This window comes from Rhinopithecus bieti, unplaced genomic scaffold, assembly GCF_001698545.2.
Source record: "Rhinopithecus bieti isolate Rb0 unplaced genomic scaffold, ASM169854v2 scaffold_4709, whole genome shotgun sequence".
In the NCBI taxonomy this organism is placed as follows: domain Eukaryota; kingdom Metazoa; phylum Chordata; class Mammalia; order Primates; family Cercopithecidae; genus Rhinopithecus; species Rhinopithecus bieti.
The window spans coordinates 1,482,363-1,500,363 of record NW_016805139.1 but is presented as its reverse complement, the minus strand read 5'-3'; the positions used below and the strand labels follow the sequence as shown (position 1 = coordinate 1,500,363).

General features: G+C 44.3%; 1 pseudogene across 1 annotated transcript in view; it reads left to right on the top strand.

Moving 5' to 3' along the window:
• Positions 1 to 17,707, top strand: part of LOC108529205 (eukaryotic translation initiation factor 3 subunit E pseudogene) — a 28,904-nt pseudogene extending 11,197 nt beyond the window's left edge. Inside the window, exon 3 of the transcript XR_001885434.1 lies at positions 14,743 to 17,707. The product of XR_001885434.1 is annotated as a eukaryotic translation initiation factor 3 subunit E pseudogene (transcript). The remainder of the gene's footprint in view (positions 1 to 14,742) is intronic.
• Positions 17,708 to 18,001: the final 294 nt, after the last annotated feature.

The following is an 18,001-nucleotide window of genomic DNA, read 5'->3' as shown; positions in this document are numbered from 1 at the left end:
AGAGCGAGACTCCATCTCAAAAAAAAAAAAAGGCTGATTGACATCTTGGCAGGGAGATCCTGAAAGAAACAGGCTGGGGGTAAGGAACTTCATGTGCCCAGGCCCTGGGTGGTAGAAACCTAGGCCATCTGTGCTATGGGATCCATCCTCTTTCACTTGCACAACTTCCCTCCCACAGGACTGGGACTCCCTCTCACATCCTGGGAAGCTAGGATTCCTTGCTTTTCAGAGTAATCATGGAAGTCCTGGAATGAGGTACTGTGGGAGGCTACTGGGAAATCCAAAGAAGAAGAGGTTTGAAGATCTCCTAGCCCAGACCCTTCCCTCCAGTCTGCCCCTGCAAACCTCTCTTTTAAGGGATTGAAAAGGATTTCAGCTGGCTTCCACTTTCTGTGACAAACTGCTGCCTCGGTGCGTAGACTCCATTTCTCTGCAGTTTGTGCATCCCATAAAAAAGTAAAAAATAAAAACTCTAGCTCTGAAAGTCCTGTACTCCGTGATTCTCAGACTTAGAACGAACCCAGGAGCACTATAAACATGCAGCTCGCCTTGCACAGCCTCCCTCCCTTCCAGCAGTCAAGCATACTGGCAAATGACTTCACCTTCCTGTTCTTCAGTCTCCTCGCCTGTAAAATGGGGCTAGTGACAGGAGCCTACTTACAGGTTTTTCCCCAAGGATTAAAGGAATGAATGAATAGGGTAAAGCACTTAGAACACATGGGAAGTGCTTAATAAATATTAGTTATCATTATTTTTCTTTGTATTTCGGATGTTCTGGGTGACTGTTGCAGGTGGTGTGCTCTAGAGTGACCAGTAGGGTAGCCTCAGCAGTGTTTTCTGTAGGGTCACTTTCTCTGTGTATCGTGTATGTGTTCCTGTACAGTGTGCCTACTCAATTCCATGCTTTACTTCTAGGAATAGTGATGCTCAGCCTGGAAACCATCAATTTGCTTAAAACAGAATGAATACTCATTCCAGTGCTTTCCTCTCAGTCACAGTGATGAACAGACTGAATGAAGCCTGGTGTCACTGGAAATAGGTCGGGAGACTGCCCAGGAAACTGTTAACAAAACTATGGGCCAGGAATCATGGCTGACACCTGTAATCCCAGCATATAAGGACACCGAGGCAGGAGGATCTCTTGAGCCCAGGAGTTCGAGACCAGCTGGCCAACATGGAGAAACCCCGTCTCTACTAAAAATACAAAAATTAGCCAGGTGTGGTGGTGGGCGCCTGTAATCCCAGCTACTTGTGAGGCTGAGGCAGGAGAATCACTTGAACCCAGGGGGCAGAGGTTGCAGTGAGCCAAGATCACACCATTGCATTCCAGCCTGGGCAACAAGAGCGAAACTCCATCTCAAAAAACAAAAATTTTTTTAAAATTAGCCTTAGGCAAGGCAAAGTGGCTCACACATGTAATCCCAGCACTTTGGGAGGCCGAGATGGGCAGATCACTTGAGTCCAGGAGTTCAAGACTAGCCTGGCCAACATGGTGAAACCCCGTCTCCACAAAAAAATACAAAAATTAGCTGGGCGTGGTGGTGCACGCCTGTAATCCCAGCTACTCGGGATGATGAGGCAAGAGAATTGCTTGAACCTGGAAAGTTGAAGTTGCAGTGAGCAGAGATTGTGCCACTGCTTTCCAGCCTGGGTGGCAGAGTGAGTGAGATTCCATATAAAAAAAAAAAAAAAAGAGGCCAGGTGTGGTGGCTCAGGCCTGTAATCCTAGCACTTTGGGAGGCTGAGGCAGGTGGATCGCCTGAGGTCAAGAGGTCGGGACCAGCCTGTCCAACATGGTGAAACTCCATCTCTACAAAACTGCCAAAATTAGCCGGATGTGGTGGCACATGCCTGTAATCCCAGCTACTTGGGAGGCTGAGGCAAGATAATCGCTTGAACCCGGGGGGCGAAAGTTGCAGTGAACCGAGATCATGCCACTTCACTCCAGTCTGGGTGAAAGAGCGAAACTTCGTCTCAAAAAAAAAGAAAAGACAAGTAAAAAGAAAAAAAAACAGCCAGGCTTGGTGGCATGTGCCTGTAGTCCCTGCTACTTGTAAAGCTGAGGTGGGAAGATGGCTTGAGCTTGGGAGGTTGAGGCTGCATTGAGCATGGTTGCACCACATCGCTCCAACCTGGGGTCAGAAGGCGACCCAGTCTCAAAAAAAACAACTTTGTAAACTGTGATCCACACCTCAGTGCAGTGAGATAAAGCTGTCCAGTAGCCTTGGCCTCCAGGGCCCTGTCTGAGTCCTTTTTTGCCCCTGTTGCTAAAAGGCAGCAAGTGTTTTCTGTAGTCTGTATTCACTTTTAGACAAGTCACTTTTAGAAACTTGTTTAAAGATTCCAAATGAGTTATAATAAAAAGTAAATGTAAAATATACCTAGGGATTGGTATCGATTGCCAAGAAAGCTTTCTTTGCTTGCTCCTACATGAAGAAAAAAGGTGAAGAATTACAAAAGGTTGGTTTAGCTTTTCAATTTTTTTGTATTAAGTGGGTGTAGCTAGGATAATGTCCCAGGGAAGTTTTGTAAATAAGGAAGAACATTCCTGTTTATTCTTTCATTAATGCTAGTTTTGAAAAAATAAACAAGCTCTATAAATTAAATTTTTATGTGTTGAAACATTGACAAACTGATTCCATTCTCCTTAACTGTTAGTTAAAAAGGAAAAAGTCTGGCCGGGTGCGGTGGCTCACGCCTGTAATTCAAGACTGGGAGGCAGAGATGGGTGGAACACCTGAGGTCAGGAGTTCCAGACCAGCCTGCCCAACATGGTGAAACCCCATCTCTACTAAAAATACAAAAATTAGCCAGGCATGTTGGCATGCGCCTGTAATCCCAGCTACTCAGGAGGCTGAGGCAAGAGATTCGCCTGAACCCAGGAGGCAAAGGTTGCAGTGAGCCAATTTTGTGCCATTGCACTCCAGCCTGGGCGACAGAGCAAGACTCTGTCTCCAAAAAAAAAAAAACAGAACAAATCTGTCTTGTTTCTTTATCAGTAGCTTAAATGGCAAAACACATGATCAGTTAGTATAAAACTTTAAAATATCGCTTGGGCCAAGCGCAATGGCTTATATCTGTAATCCCAGCACTTCGGGAGACGGAGGCAGGAAGAGTCATTGAGCCCAGGAGTTCAAAACCAGCCTGGGCAATATAGTGAGACCTTGTCTCTATAAAAAAACTTAAAAATTAGCCAGGCATGTTGGCATGTACCTGTAGTCCCAGCTACAAGGTAGCAGTAGGTGGGACAGAGGCAGGAGGATCACTTGGGCCTGGAAGGTTCAGGCTGCAGTGAGCCGTGATCACACCAGCCATTGTGCTATAGTCTGTATGATGGAGACCATGTCTCAAAAAACATAGTAAAATAAAAAAATCACTGAATTAGGTTTTGGTATATGCCAGGTTTTATGGTTTTTATTGTTTGTGAAGTTAAGTATCTTTTTATACCTTTGTGAAACATTTGTGTTTCTTTTGTAGATGCTTTCTCTCTTGGGTTTTTTGTTTTGTTTGTTTTTTTGAGATGGGGTCTTACTCTGTCACCCAGGCTGGAGTGAAGTGGTGCGATCTTGGCTCACTGCAACCTCCGCCTCCCGGGTTCAAGCAATTCTCCTGCCTCAGCCTCCCGAGTAGCTAGGATTACAGGCACAAGCCACCACGCCCAGCTTTCTTTTTTTTTTTTTTTTTGTATTTTTAGTAGAAACGGGGCTTCACCGCCACATTGGCCAGGCTGGTCTCAAACTCCTGACTTCAAGTGATCCGCCTGCCTCGGCCTCTCAAAGTGCTGGGATTACAGGCGTGAGCCACTGCGCCTGGCCAGAATGCCTTCTCATGTCCTTTGCCTATATTTCTATTGATGTGTTTCTTTTTCTTACTAGTCTACAACAGCTTTTTATTTTTTTATTTTTAGAGACAGGGTCTCGTTATGTTGCCCAGGCTGGTCTTGAACTCCTGGCCTCAAACAATTCTCCTGCCTTGGCCTCCCAAAATGCTGGGATTACAAGCATGAACCACCATAGGCTGGCCCTAGCTCTTTATTTTTAATTTCAGTTTTCATTTGGTTTTACTTTTATTTATAGTACTTTTTCAGTATCACAAATGTTGATGTTTTATGTGACTAAATCCATTCAACTTTTCATTATGAATTTTGCATTATGATTTTTGTTTTATTACAGTATAATGTAAGTTTTTTGTTTTATTGTTGTTAATTTCTACTGTGCCTAACATAAATTAAACTTTATCATAGGTATGTATGCATAGGAAAAATCACAGTACATATGGAGTTCAGTTATATTCGTGGTTTCAGGCATCCACTGGAGGTTGGACCGTATCTCCCAAGGATAAGGGGGCACTACTGTACACCAGTTTTACAGATGAGGACGGTGTGAGAACATCAAATAACGTTTTTCCTGCCTCTTTGTCACTTTTCATGTGAATACATGCCCTCACACTTGGCTACAAACTCCTTTTTGGCATGGATGATAAATCTCTATTCTACTACTGAGACCCTAGGTACACAGTTAAACACTAGATGATTGACTGTTACAGTGATTGCATATTTATCAACCAGTTAGCCTTCATTAATGCAATGTGGTATTAATGAATAAAAACCAGGTCAGTCTGGCACGGTGGCTCATGCCTATAATCCCAGCACTTTGGGAGGCCAAGGCTTGCAGATCACTTGCAGTCAGGAGTTCGAGACCAGCCTGGCCAAAATGGCGAAACCCCGTCTCCACTAAAAATACAAAAAATTTTTTTTTGCCAGGCAGAGTGGTGCACGCCTGTAATCCAGCTACTCTGGAGGCTGAGGCAGGAGAATTGCTTGAACCTGGGAGGTGGAGGCTGCAGTGAGCTGAGATTGCACTCCAGCCTAGGTGAGAGAGTGAGACTGTGTCTCAAAAAATAAAAGTGAAAATAAAAAACCAAGTCAACTATATGGCCATATGACTGTATATAAATCTCTGTATATGCTCTACAGTATCAAGAAAAGTCTCTGCTAAAATTGCATATTAATAATTGGGAAAATTGATTGAAATTCTTTTCTCCATTTGCCTCAATGATAACATGGGACCACAGATTGTTTTTTTTTTTTAAGAGATGTGGTGTCGCTGTCACCCAGGCTGGAGTGTAGTGGCAAACATGGCTCACTGCAGCCTTGACCTCTTGGGCTCGAGCAATCCTCCTGCCTCAGTCCCCCGAGTAACTATTGCTATAGGCACACACCACCACACCCGGCTAATGTTTGTATTTTTCATAGAGACAGAGTTTTGCCGTGTTGCCCAGGCTGATCTCCAACTCCTGAGCTTATGCAATCCCCTCACCTTGGTCTCCAAAGTGAGCCACCTTGCCCGGCCACGATGAGGTATTATTGATCATTATTGTGAGGTACTGTTGGGCCCTCTTTCTATTTTGTTATTTTCTATGTGATCATCATTGTTCCTCATCATTCCTGTTCTTGGTGTAGTTCCTACTTTTTCTGCGTTCCTTTGGCCTATTCACAGTTTACTACATCCACCCTTCTCTATTTTATAGTTAGAGAAATGTGATAGCCAGTCCTACACTTAATAGAAGAAATAATACCCAGATACTTACCCTCCTTCAAATTAAAATTAATAAAGGTTAAACATATCCTTTTTTACTTTATTTATTTTTGAGGAGACAGTCTCACTGTCACCCAGGCTGGAGTGCAGTGGCACAATCACAACTTACTACAGCCTCTACCTACCCAGGATCAGGTGATCCTCCCATCTCAGCCTCCCAAGTAGCTGGAACCACAGGCATGCACCACCATGCTCGGCTAATGTTTGTATTTTATTTTTTGTAGAGATAGGGTTTTGCCATGTTGCCCAGGCTGGTCTGGAACTCCTGGGCTCAAGCGATCAGCCCACCTTAGCCTCCCAAAGTGCTGAGATTACTGGCATGGCCCAACATGTCCAGCCAAACATAATCTTTTATGTGATTTGTTTGTGAATTACAATTATCTTTAATTTCTTTTTTGAGACTTTTTCTTTTCACTCTTGTTGCCCAGGCAGGAGTGCAATGGCATGATCTAGGCTCACCACAACCTCCACCTCCCAGGTTCAAGCGATTCTCCTGCCTCAGCCTCCTGAGTAGCTGGGATTACAGGCATGCGCCACCACACACAGCCAATTTTGTATTTTTAGTAGAGACGGGGTTTCTCCATATTGGTCAGGCTGGTCTCAAACTCCAGACCTCAGGTGATCTGCCCACTTTGGCCTCCCAAAGTGCTGGGATTACAGGTGTGAGCCACCATGCCCAACCTAATTTCTTTTTTAATAGCTTTTTAAATCTTGTCAGTCTGCATTTTCCCGAGAACTCCCTTCTGTGATCATATATCTTCTTCCTAAAGCACATCCTTTTTTTTTTTTTTTTTTTTTGAGACGGAGTCTCGCTCTGCCGCCCAGGCTGGAGTGCAGTGGCCGGATGTCAGCTCACTGCAAGCCCCGCCTCCTGGGTTTACGCCATTCTCCTGCCTCAGCCTCCCAAGTAGCTGGGACTACAGGCGCCTGCCCCGTCGCCCGGCTAGTTTTTTGTATTTTTTAGTAGAGACGGGGTTTCACCGTGTTAGCCAGGATGGTCTCGATCTCCTGACCTCGTGATCCGCCCGTCTCGGCCTCCCAAAGTGCTGGGATTACAGGCTTGAGCCACCGCGCCCGGCCATAAAGCACATCCTTTAAAAGTTTTGGTTGGGCATGGTGACTCATGGGTGTGGTGCCTGTCTGTAATCCCAGCACTCTGGGAGGCCAAGGCAAGCGGATCACCTGAGGTCAGGAGTTCAAGACCAGCCTAATGTGGAGAAACCTTGTCTCTACTAAAAATAGAAAAATTAGCCAGGCATGGTGGCACACGCCTGTAATCCCAGCTACTCAGGAGGGTAAGGCAGGAGAATCACTTGAACCCGGGAGGCAGAGGTTGCAGTGAGCCGAGCTCATGCCACTGCACTCCAGCCTGGGCGACAGAATGAGACTCTCAAAAAAAATAATAAATAAAAAACGCCTGGGTGTGGTGGGTCACACCTGTAATCCCAGTGTTTCCTGAAGGTCAGGAGTTCAAGACCAACCTGGCCAACATGGTGAAACCCCGTCTCTACTTGTAAAAAATCAGCCAGGCGTAGTGGCAGGCGCCTGTAATCCCAGCTACTTGGGAGGCTGAGGCAGAAGAATCGCTTGAACCCAGGAGGCAGAGATTCCAGTGAGCCAAGATCGCGCCATTGCACTCCACCCTGGACAATAAGAGTGAAACTTCGTCTCAAAAAAAAAAAAATCGTTTTAGATTTACAGAAGAATTGTGAGGATAGTACAGAGTGCCCATTTACCCCACACCCAGTTTTTCCTGTTATTAACATCTTATTAAAGCCCATACTTTATTCTGATTTCCTTAGTTTTTACCTAAGGTCCTTTTTCTGCCCCAGGAGCCCAAACAGTATACCACATTACATTTAGTCATCGTATCTCCTTAGGCTCCTCTTAGCTGTGACAGAGTCTCAGACTTTTTTTGTTTTTGATGACCTTGACAGTTTTGAGGCATACTGGTCAAGTATATTTTAAGATGCCACTCTAGGCTGGGTGCGGTGGCTCACGCCTGTAATCCCTGCACTTTGGGAGGCCAAGGTGGGTGGATCACTTGAGGTTGGGGGTTCGAGCCCAGCCTGGCCAACGTGGTGAAACCCCATCTCCAGTAAAAATACAAAAATTAGCCGGGCATGGTGGCACGTGCCTGTAGTCCCAGCTACTCAGGAGGCTGAGGCATGAGAATTGCTTGTACGTGGAAGGTGGAGGTTGTAGTGAGCCAAGATTACACCACTGCACTCCAGCCTGAGTGACAGAGTGAGACTCTGCCTTAAAAAAAAAAGAAAAAGAAAAAAAAAATTCCACTCTAGTCGAGTTTGAAGTCTCATGATTAGACTGGGATTGGGGGTTTTGAGAAGGAAGACCATAGAGGTAAGTGCCATTTTTATCACATTATACCTGCCATTGCAAAATTATAACTGAGACGGTGAAAGACTCAGTTAAAGATCTAACCAACTCCATCTTGCTTCTAACTTCTGTGGGGAAAAGAAAGAGTCATCAGACTGTTACTGTGTCTATGTAGAAAGAAGTAGACATAAGAGACTCCATTTTGTTCTGTACTAAGAAAAATTCTTCTGTTTGAAGAGATGCTCTTAATCTGTAACCCTGCCCCCAGCCCTGTGCTTGCAGAGACATGTGCTGTGTTTACTCAAGGTTTAATGGATTTAGGGCTAGGCAGGATGTGCTTTGTTAAACAAGTGCCTGAAGGCAGTATGCTTGTTAAAAGTCCTCACCATTCTCTAATCTCAAGTACCCAGAGACAAACACTGCGGAAGGCCCCAGGGACCTCTGCCTAGGAAAGCCAGGTATTGTCCAAAGTTTCTCTCCATGTGATAGTCTGAAATATGGCCTCGTGGAAAGGGAAAGACCTGACCTGACCGTCCCCCAGCGCCGCCCAGCCCAACACCCATAAAGCGTCTGTGCTGAGGAGGATTAGTAAAAGAGGAAGGCCTTTTTGCAGTTGAGATAGAGGAAGGCATCTGTCTCCTGCTCGTCCCTAGGCAATGGAATGTCTCGGTGTAAAACCCGATTGTATGTTCTATTTACTGGGATAGGAAAAAACCACCTTAGGGCTGGAGGTGAGACATGCTAGCGGCAATGCTGCTCTGTAATGCACGGAAATGTTTGTGGAGATGTTTGTATACATGCACATCAAGGCACAGCACCTTTCCTTAAACTTATTTATGACACAGAGATCTTTGTTCACATTTTCCTGCTGACCCTCTCCCCACTATTACCCTATTGTCCTGCCACATCCCCCTCTCGGAGATAGTAAAGATAATGATCAATAAATACTGAGGGAACTCAGAGACCAGTGCCGGTACGGGTCCTCCGTATGCTGAGCATCGGTCCCCTGGGCCCACTTTTCTTTATACTTTGTCTCTGTGTCTCTTTCTTTTCTCTCTTTTTTTTTTTTTTCTTCTTTTTTTTTTTTTTTTTTTTTTTTTTTTTTTTGAGACGGAGTCTCGCTCTGTCACCCAGACTGGAGCGCAGTGGCCAGATCTCAGCTCACTGCAAGCTCCGCCTCCCGGGTTCACGCCATTCTCCTGCCTCAGCCTCCCGAGTAGCTGGGACTACAGGCGCCGCCACCTCGCCCGGCTAGTTTTTTGTATTTTAGTAGAGACGGGGTTTCACCGTGTTAGCCAGGATGGTCTCGATCTTCTGACCTCGTGATCCGCCCGTCTCGGCCTCCCAAAGTGCTGAGATTACAGGCTTGAGCCACCGCGCCCGGCCTCTTTCTTTTCTCAAATCTCTTGTTCCATCTGAGGAGAAACGCCCACAGGTGTGGAGGGGCAGGCCACCCCTTCACCCTCCAAACTGTCCTTGTTCAGTCCTGGGTTTAGGCTGAACTAACTTTGGGAGGAACTTGGTTTATAGGTTAAAACAAAGATGATGAGACCGGGCGCGGTGGGATATCAGGCTTATCCACCCTTCCTGACCTTCTTTGAATCTTGAAAAGATTCAAGGATTGCCTGTGAAGTTTTGTGTCTGTTACTTTGCTTTTTTTTTTTTTTTTAGATGGAGTTTCGCTCTTGTCACCCAGGCTGAAATGCAGTGGCGCAATCTCGGCTCACTGCAACCTCTGCCTCCTGGGTTCAAGCGATTTTCCTGCCTCAGCCCCCTGAGTAGCTGGGATTACAGGCTCATGCCACCACACTGGGCTAATTTTTGTATTTTTAGTAGAGATGGGGTTTCATCATGTTGGCCAGGCTAGTCTCAAACTGTTGACCTTAAGTGATCCGCCCGCCTCGGCCTCCCAAAGTATTGGGATTACAAGTGTGAGCCATCGCCCTCGGCATGTCTGTTACTTTGCATTATAAATATCCCACTGTTTAAATTTCCGTAGAGTTTGTTAAAGTCTTGGCAAAAATCCCACCAGTCCTACCAGAGACTGCACACTGACTCTGCTGATTTGGCCTCTATGCCTTATTCATGCTTATCATGATTCTTCTTCTTTTTTTTTTTTTTTTTTTTTTTTTTTTTTTTTGAGATGTAATCTAGCTCAGTAGCCCAGGCTGGAGTGCAGTGGCACGATCTCAGCTCACTGCAACCTCTGCCTCCCGGGTTCAAGCAATTTTCCTGCCTCAGCCTCCCGAGTAGCTGAGATTACAGGCACCTGCCACCATGCCCCGCTAATTTTTGTATGTTTTAGTAGAGACAGGGTTTCGCCATGTTGGCCAGGCTGGTCTCAAACTCCTGACGTCAAGTGATCTGCCTGCCTCAGCCTCCCAAAGTGCTGGGATTACAGGTGTGGTCACTGCGCCCGGCCCATTTTCTATTTTTAGAAGAATCATGGCTTTCCAGATTTTGGTCAGTTCCTAGTTCCAAGAACTGATCAAAGTTAGCCACCAGATGGAGCTCAATCTTAGCTTAACTCCATCCCCAGCTTGTTCTTTAAAAGACAAACTGGAAAGGCCTTTTTTCTCCTTTATGCTAGTTTCCAAAGCACATTTCCTATAATCACATTTAGAAAGGCAAAGGGCAAAGGGGAAAACTATTAAGCTTATCTATCCACATGATTCAGCAAACTATCCACTCAACAAGGCAAGACTTAGAACCCATCTGTGTAGCCAGTGAGAAATCTACACCCATTCCCAGCCTTATCCTGCTGCCAAACCATAGCAGTGTGTCAGGGAATAACAGCTACTTTTCCTTGCTTGGTCCTAAATGAATTCACTCGTTTGTGTGGGTTTTTTTTTTAAGTCAGTAAAGGAAAAACTCAGAACTCCAAAAAAGTCTCTATATAGTTTATGTAAGATGATATTGGTGGTAGTTAGATACTAATCACATTCATTTCTCAGATTCTCTGCTCTTGAGGACTTCTTTTCTTGAACTATATGAAAATTCAGAACTATGAAGAAAAAGAAGGACCTGATGATAAAGAGAACTGATTCTCTCATTTATACCTGAGATAACGGATGGTGTCACTAACAAATCAACTTTTCATTGATCAGCTAAGCACTGAGACCCACACCTCTTCTGTTCTCTAAAAATAATTACAAAGATGAGCATACAGAATGTGTTATGACAGAGAGCAATATACACTTTTAAAAAACCAGATGGGGCAGGGCATGGTGGCTCACGTCTATAATCCCAGCACTTTGGGAGGCCGAGGCAGGAGGATCATTTGAGATCAGGAGTTTGAGACTAGCCTGATGAACATGGTGAAACCCCATCTCTACTAAAAATAGTGAAAATTAGCTGGGCATGGTAGCTTGCACCTGTAATCTCAGTTACTCGGGAGGCCAAGGCAGGAGAATCACTTGAACTTGGGAGGCAGAGGTTGCAGCAAGCCGAGTTCACGCCACTGCACTCCAGCCTGGGCAACAGAGTGAGAGTCTGTCTCAAAAAAAAAAAAAAAAAAAAAAGACCAGATATTGGTCTCAGGATTTAATGCCCTGACCAGGATCCTGAAAGATGATGCAATCCTACTACCAGGATGGCTCCCAGAAGCATAGAAAAACCAATGGCCCACACTAAGTGAGGTAGAAATGCCAAAATTGTAGCAAAAGGTAGATGAATGAAAAGGCTCGGAGACGTGAGTATGGTATAGACTATATACTGCAAATAGTTGGAAAATCCACAAGAGGACCCAGAAAATATATTACTTATCAAAGCAATAAGAAATACTCTAGTGAGAATGTCACCAACACCGCTAAGTTCAGTAGGGGCTCTTCTCTGAGAGCCAGGACTTACAGTAGGAGATGCTATGATAAAACTGGTCTCTAATAGCAATTGCGATGATAGCCACTATCCCCCAAAGGCCAGTCAAGGCCACTTAACCCTCAGATGCCAGAAAGACACAATCATCATAACAAGTGGCAAGTCAGTTTCACAGAGGGACCTGACTACTAGAGGGTTATGAAATGACTAAGGAAAAATATCTGGGCAGCCAACAAGGGTGCTATTCAATCTGTACATCAAAGAAATCAAGGCTAGATGATTAGGCTGGAAGCAGTAGTCTCATGCTCCCTTGCTCAGTTTCCAGACATACGCCAGTTTCCATATCTGAAACTCAATGACTAAAGGAGAGGTCAGATCCCCAGGAGGAAGGACCTGGCAATGCTATGGCAGTACATAGTAATGGTTCCCTATTCCTTTCCACAAAGGAAACTACAGTCATTTACTTAAGGTAATATACACTAGGAAAATAGAAATACCCAAACATTATAGACTCTTGGACACAAGGTCCCAGTTGACAATGATACATGTAGACTCAGCATCATCTCCCACTCCTCCTACAGGGAGGACATATGGGGTCAAGTAATAAATGGAGTCCTAAGATCTAGCTTACAGTGGGCCCACTGGGTCCATAACCCACCTAGTGATCATTTTCTCGGCTTCCAAATGTATAGTTGGAATGGAGATTCTTGGCAGCTGGCACAACCCTAATATTGATTCTACTCCTCTGGGGTGAAAATAGAGTGGAGAAGGGCTGATGAAGCCCTCTGAAACTGCCACCACCATCTTCCTGATCAAGACCAAATCAAATCCAATATTACCTCCCCGGGGGAATGGCAGAAACTAGTGGCACCCTTAAAGACCTAAAGGATAGGGTTAGTCTTCATCATATCTCCATTTAATTCACCATTCTGGTGCCTGCAAAAATCAGATGGATCCGAGAAGATGGCAGTGAACTGCTGCAGACTCAACCAAGTGGTGGCACTAATTGCAGTTGCTGTGCCAGGTGGGGTTTTTTTTTATTAGAAACTGATTAACACAACCTTAGATATGAGATATGCATTCACTGATCTGGAAAAGTAAGTATTCTCTTCCATCCCTATCAGAAAAGAGGATCAGAAACAGTTTTCTTGGGCCAGACATGGTGGTTCATGCCTGTAATCCCAGCACTTTGGGAGGCAAAGGTGGGTGAATCACTTGAGGTCAGGAGTTCAAGACCAGCCTGGGCAACATGGTTAAGCCCCATCTCTACTAAAAATACAAACATTAGCTGAGCACAGTGATGCATGCCCGTAGACCCAGCTTCTCAGGAGGCTGAGGCAGGAGAATCACTTGAACCTGGGAGGCAGACGTTGCAGTGAGCTGAGATCATGCCACTGCACTCCAGCCTGGGCAACAGAGTGAGATTTTGTCTAAAAAAAAAAAAGTTTTCTTTGAGCTGGGTGCAGTGGCACACACCTGTTTTCCTAGCCACTCAGGAGGCAGAGGCAGAGGATCACTTGAAGCCAGGAGTTTAAGGCTGTAGAAGGGTATGATGGCATATGTGAATTAGCCACTGCACACCAACAACATAGTATATTAAGACCCCCATCTCAAAAAAAAAAAAAGGTAATTACTGACAGGTGGTAGGGGTAGGGAGTGTTTAGATAATAGAAAAGCCTAGCCTAATAACACAGCCTAGTAGATGGTCTTAAAGTTTTCAGCCCCAATTAAACCTGAATAGATTAAAATATCCAATCATTTGTTGCATATCAGAGACATACTCAGTACAAAAGGACATAATCCTTTTTCAGCCAAAGACAGACAAATGGATTAGGCATAAGAATAAAATCTAAGTCAGGCACAGTGGCTCATACCTGTAATATCAGTGCTTTGGGAGGCGAGGCGGGCATATCACTTGAGACCAGGAGTTCTAGACTAGCCTTGCCAACATGGCAAAACCCCACCTTTGCTAAAACTACAAAACTTAGCCAGGCATGGTGACATGTGCCTGTAGTCCCAGCTACTCAGGAGGCTGAGGTGGGAGAATCACTTGAACCCAGGAGGCGGTGGTTGCGATAAGTGAAGATTGTACCACTGAACTCCTGCCTCGGCGACAGAGTGAGACTCCATCTCAAAAAAACAAAAAAAGAATAAAATCTGGGCCAGGTACAGTGGCTCCTGTAATCCCAGCACTTTGGGAGGCCAAGGCAGAGGATCATCGGAGGGCAGGAGTTCAAGACCAGCCTGTCCAACATGGCAAAACCTTATCTCTATTGAAAATGAAAAAATTAGCCAGGCCATGGTGGCTCATGCCTGTAATCCCAGCTACTTCAGAGGCTGAGACATGAGAATCACTTGAAAAAGGAGGCAGAGGTTGCACTGAGCCATGATCATGGCACTGCACTCCAGCCTGGGTGACAGAGCAAGACCCTGTCTCATAAAAAACAAAAAAAAGAAAAAAAACGCCCAGGCACTGTGACTCACAGCTGTAATTCCAGCACTTTGGGACGCCAAGTGGGACGGATCACGAGGTCAAGAGATGGAGATCATCCTGGCCAACATGGTGAAACCCCGTCTCTACTAAAATACAAAAAATTAGCCAGGCGTGGTGGTGCATGCCCATAGTCCCAGCTACTTGGGAGGCTGAGGCAGGGAAATCACTTGAACCTGGGAGGCAGAGATTGCAGTGAGCCCAGATCATGCCACTGCACTCCAACCTGGCGACAGAGCGAGACTTCATCCAAAAAATAAAAAGAAAAGAAAAAGAAAAAATCTAGCCTTCTGTGCTACCTAGAGAGGGGTCCATACAATGCTGTTCTGGATTCCTGTTGTAACTTAAAGAGAAACTTTCACAATGTCCAGAGCCCTTGATGTCCTCAAATTTCTTGCAGCAGGAACTCACTTAGGTGACACTAACCTTGATTTCCAAATGGTAGTACATCTAAAAATGAAAGGGCATCTATATCATAAATCTTTTTTTTTATTCTAACAGGATCCAAAGTCCACAAATATCATAAATCTGAAGAGGACCTGGGAGAAGCTTCTGCTGGCAGCTCATGCTGTTGTTGCCATTGAAAACCCTGCTGATGTGTCATATCCTGCAGGAATACTGGCTAGTGGGCTGTGCTGAAGTTTGCTGCTGCCATTGGAGCCACATGTATTGCTGCTCACTTCAATTCTGGAACCTTTGCTAACCAGACCCAATCATCTTCTGCTACCCACATCTTCTGGGTGGTTACTGATTCTAGGGCTAACTATTAGCCTCTCTCAGAGGCTTCTTATGGTAACCTACCTACTACTGCTCTATATAACAGATTCTCCTCTGAGCCATGTGGACATTGTCATCCCATGCAACAACAAGGAAGCTCAATCACTGAGTCTAATGTAGTGGATGCTGGCCCAGGAAGCTCTGTGCATGTGTTGCACCATCTCCCATGATCATGCCTGATCTCTACTTCTATAGAGATCCTGAAGAGATTGAAAAGGAAGAGTAGGCTGCAGCTGAAAAAGGAGGAATTTCAAAGTGAATGGACTGCTCCAGTGGAAGTTTACTGCTACTCAGTCTGAGGTTGCAGAATGGTTTAAAGGCATGCAGGTGCCCTCTGTGCCTATTCAGCAGTTCCCTACTGAAGATTGGAGCACTCAGCCTACCATTAATGACTGGTCCGCAACTCCCACTGCTCAGACCACTGAATGGGTAAGAATAACCACTGAGTGGCCTTAAGCTGTTCTTCCACAAGCTCTTAAACAAGATGGAAATAAGGCTGATGGAAATAAACAACAGTTTCCAAGAAAAAAAGGAACAGCTGAAGTGGCAATGTTTAAATAATATCTAGTAGACTTTAACATGAATGCCATTAAGCAGGAAATTATGATCTTTTAAGTTGGAACATGTAATGTTAATCCTTTTACACCAAAATATCTCTTTAAGTCTAAATTATCCACCTTTTTTTTTTTTTTTTTAATTCTTCATAGAGATAGAGGTTTCACTTTGTTGCCCAGGCTGTTCTTGACTGCCTAACTTCAGGCAATCCTCCTGCCTTGGCCTCCCAGAGTGCTGGGATTACAGGCATGTGCCACCATGCCTGGTGTACCCAGTTTGTTATCAACAGAATGCAGTGTTGTATGGTTGCTAAAGAAGAGTCCCAAGATTAGGACCTACATTAAGGTAGATTTTGAAATGTTTAAAATTCTGAGTTTGTTTTATTTTTAATTAATCTTTGGGGAAAGGATGGGAGCGGGGTGAGGGTTGAAAAAGTACCTATTGGGTACAATGTTTAACATTTGTGTGATGGGCACCCTGGAAGCCCAAACCTCACTATTAAACAATACATTCATGTTACAAGCCTGCACATGCACCTCCTGAATCTATTTTTAAAAATTTAATTCTCGAGTACAGACTCCCTTTTTTTGGTAAGATGGCGGGGTACGACTTAACTACTTGAATCACGCACCTTTTGTATCAGCATCTAGTCTTTCCGCTCCTTGAGTTTCTCTCTGTAAAAAAGATATATAATGAAAAGGAATTATTACAAGGTAAATTGGACCTTCTTAGTGATACCAACATGGTAGGTTTTGCTATGGATGTATACAAAAACCTTTATTCTGATGATATTCCTCATGCTTTGAGAGAGAAAAGAACCACAGTTGTTGCACAACTGAAACAGCTTCAGGCAGAAACAAAACTAATTGTGAAAATGTTTGAAGATCCAGAAACGACAAGGCAAATGCAGTCAACCAGGGATGGTAGGATGCTCTTTGACTGCCTGGCGGACAAGCATGGTTTTAGGCAGGAATATTTACATACACTCTACAGATATGCAAAATTCCAATATGAATGTGGGAATTACTCAGGAGCAGCAGAATATCTTTATTTTTTCAGAGTGTTGGTTCCAGCAACAGATAGAAATGCTGCAAGTTCACGCTGGGGAAAGCTGGCCTCTGAAATCTTACAGCAGAATTGCGATGCAGACATGGAAGACCTTACATGGTTAAAAGAGACCACAGATAATAATTCTGTGAGTTCTCCACTCCAGTCTCTTCAGCAGAGAGCATGGCTCATTCACTGGTCTCTGTTTTTTCTTCAATCACCCCAAAGGTGTGATATTATTGATCTCTTCCTTTACCAGTCACAGTATCTTAATGCAATTCAGATAATGTGTCCACACATTCTTCACTATTTGACTACAGCAGTCATAACAAACAAGAGTGTTCAAAAACATTGGCAGGTGCTAAAAGATCTAGTTAAAGTTACTCAACAGGAGTCTTACACATATAAAGACCCAATTACAGAATCTGTTGAATGCTTATATGTTAACTTTGATGGGGAAGAAGCTGAGAGAATGTGAATCAGTGCCTTGTGAATGACTTCTTCTTGGTGGTTTGTCTTAAGAATTTCATTGACATTGCCCATCTCTTCATATTTGACACTTTCTGTCACATCCACCAGTGTATCGGCATTAACATGTTGGCAGACAAATTGAACATGACTCCAGAAGAAACTGAAAGGTAGATTGTAAATTTGATTAGAAATGCAAGACTAGATGCCAAGATTGATTCTAAATTAGGTCCTGTGGTTATGGTAACAATGCAGTCTCACCCTATCAGCAAGTGAATGAAAAGACCAAAAACCTTTCTTTTAGAAGCTAGATGTTGGCCATGAATATTGAGAAGAAACTTAATGAGAATAGTAGGTCAGAGGCTCCTAACTGGGCAACTCAAGATTCTGGCTTCTACTGAAGAAACATGAGGAAAAGATTTTTTAAAAACTATAAAAGAAAGATGAAATGATAAAACTGTTATATAAAGGGTGACTTACATTTTGGAAACAACACATTGAGTATAAATTTTGAAGAATTGGAATAAAATTGACTATGATTCAAAACAATTTAATTCACAAAATATTGTAATCCTTTTGAGCTAATTGTAGATTCACATGCAGTTGTAAGAAGTTACAAAGAGGCTAGGTGCAGTGGCTGACGCCTGTAATCCCAGCACTTTGGGAGGCCGAGGCAGGCAGATCTCTTGAGGCCAGGAGTTTGAGACTAGCCTGGCCAACATGGCAAAACCCCATCTCTACAAATTAGCAGAGCATAGTGGCATACACTGTAGTTACAGCTACTTGGGAGGCTGAGGCATGAGAATCACTTGACCTGGGATTATAAATGTAATCCCAGCCATAGGCTGGGCGCAGTGGCTCACGCCTGTAATACCAGCACTTTGGGAGGCCGAGGTGGGTGGATCATCTGAGG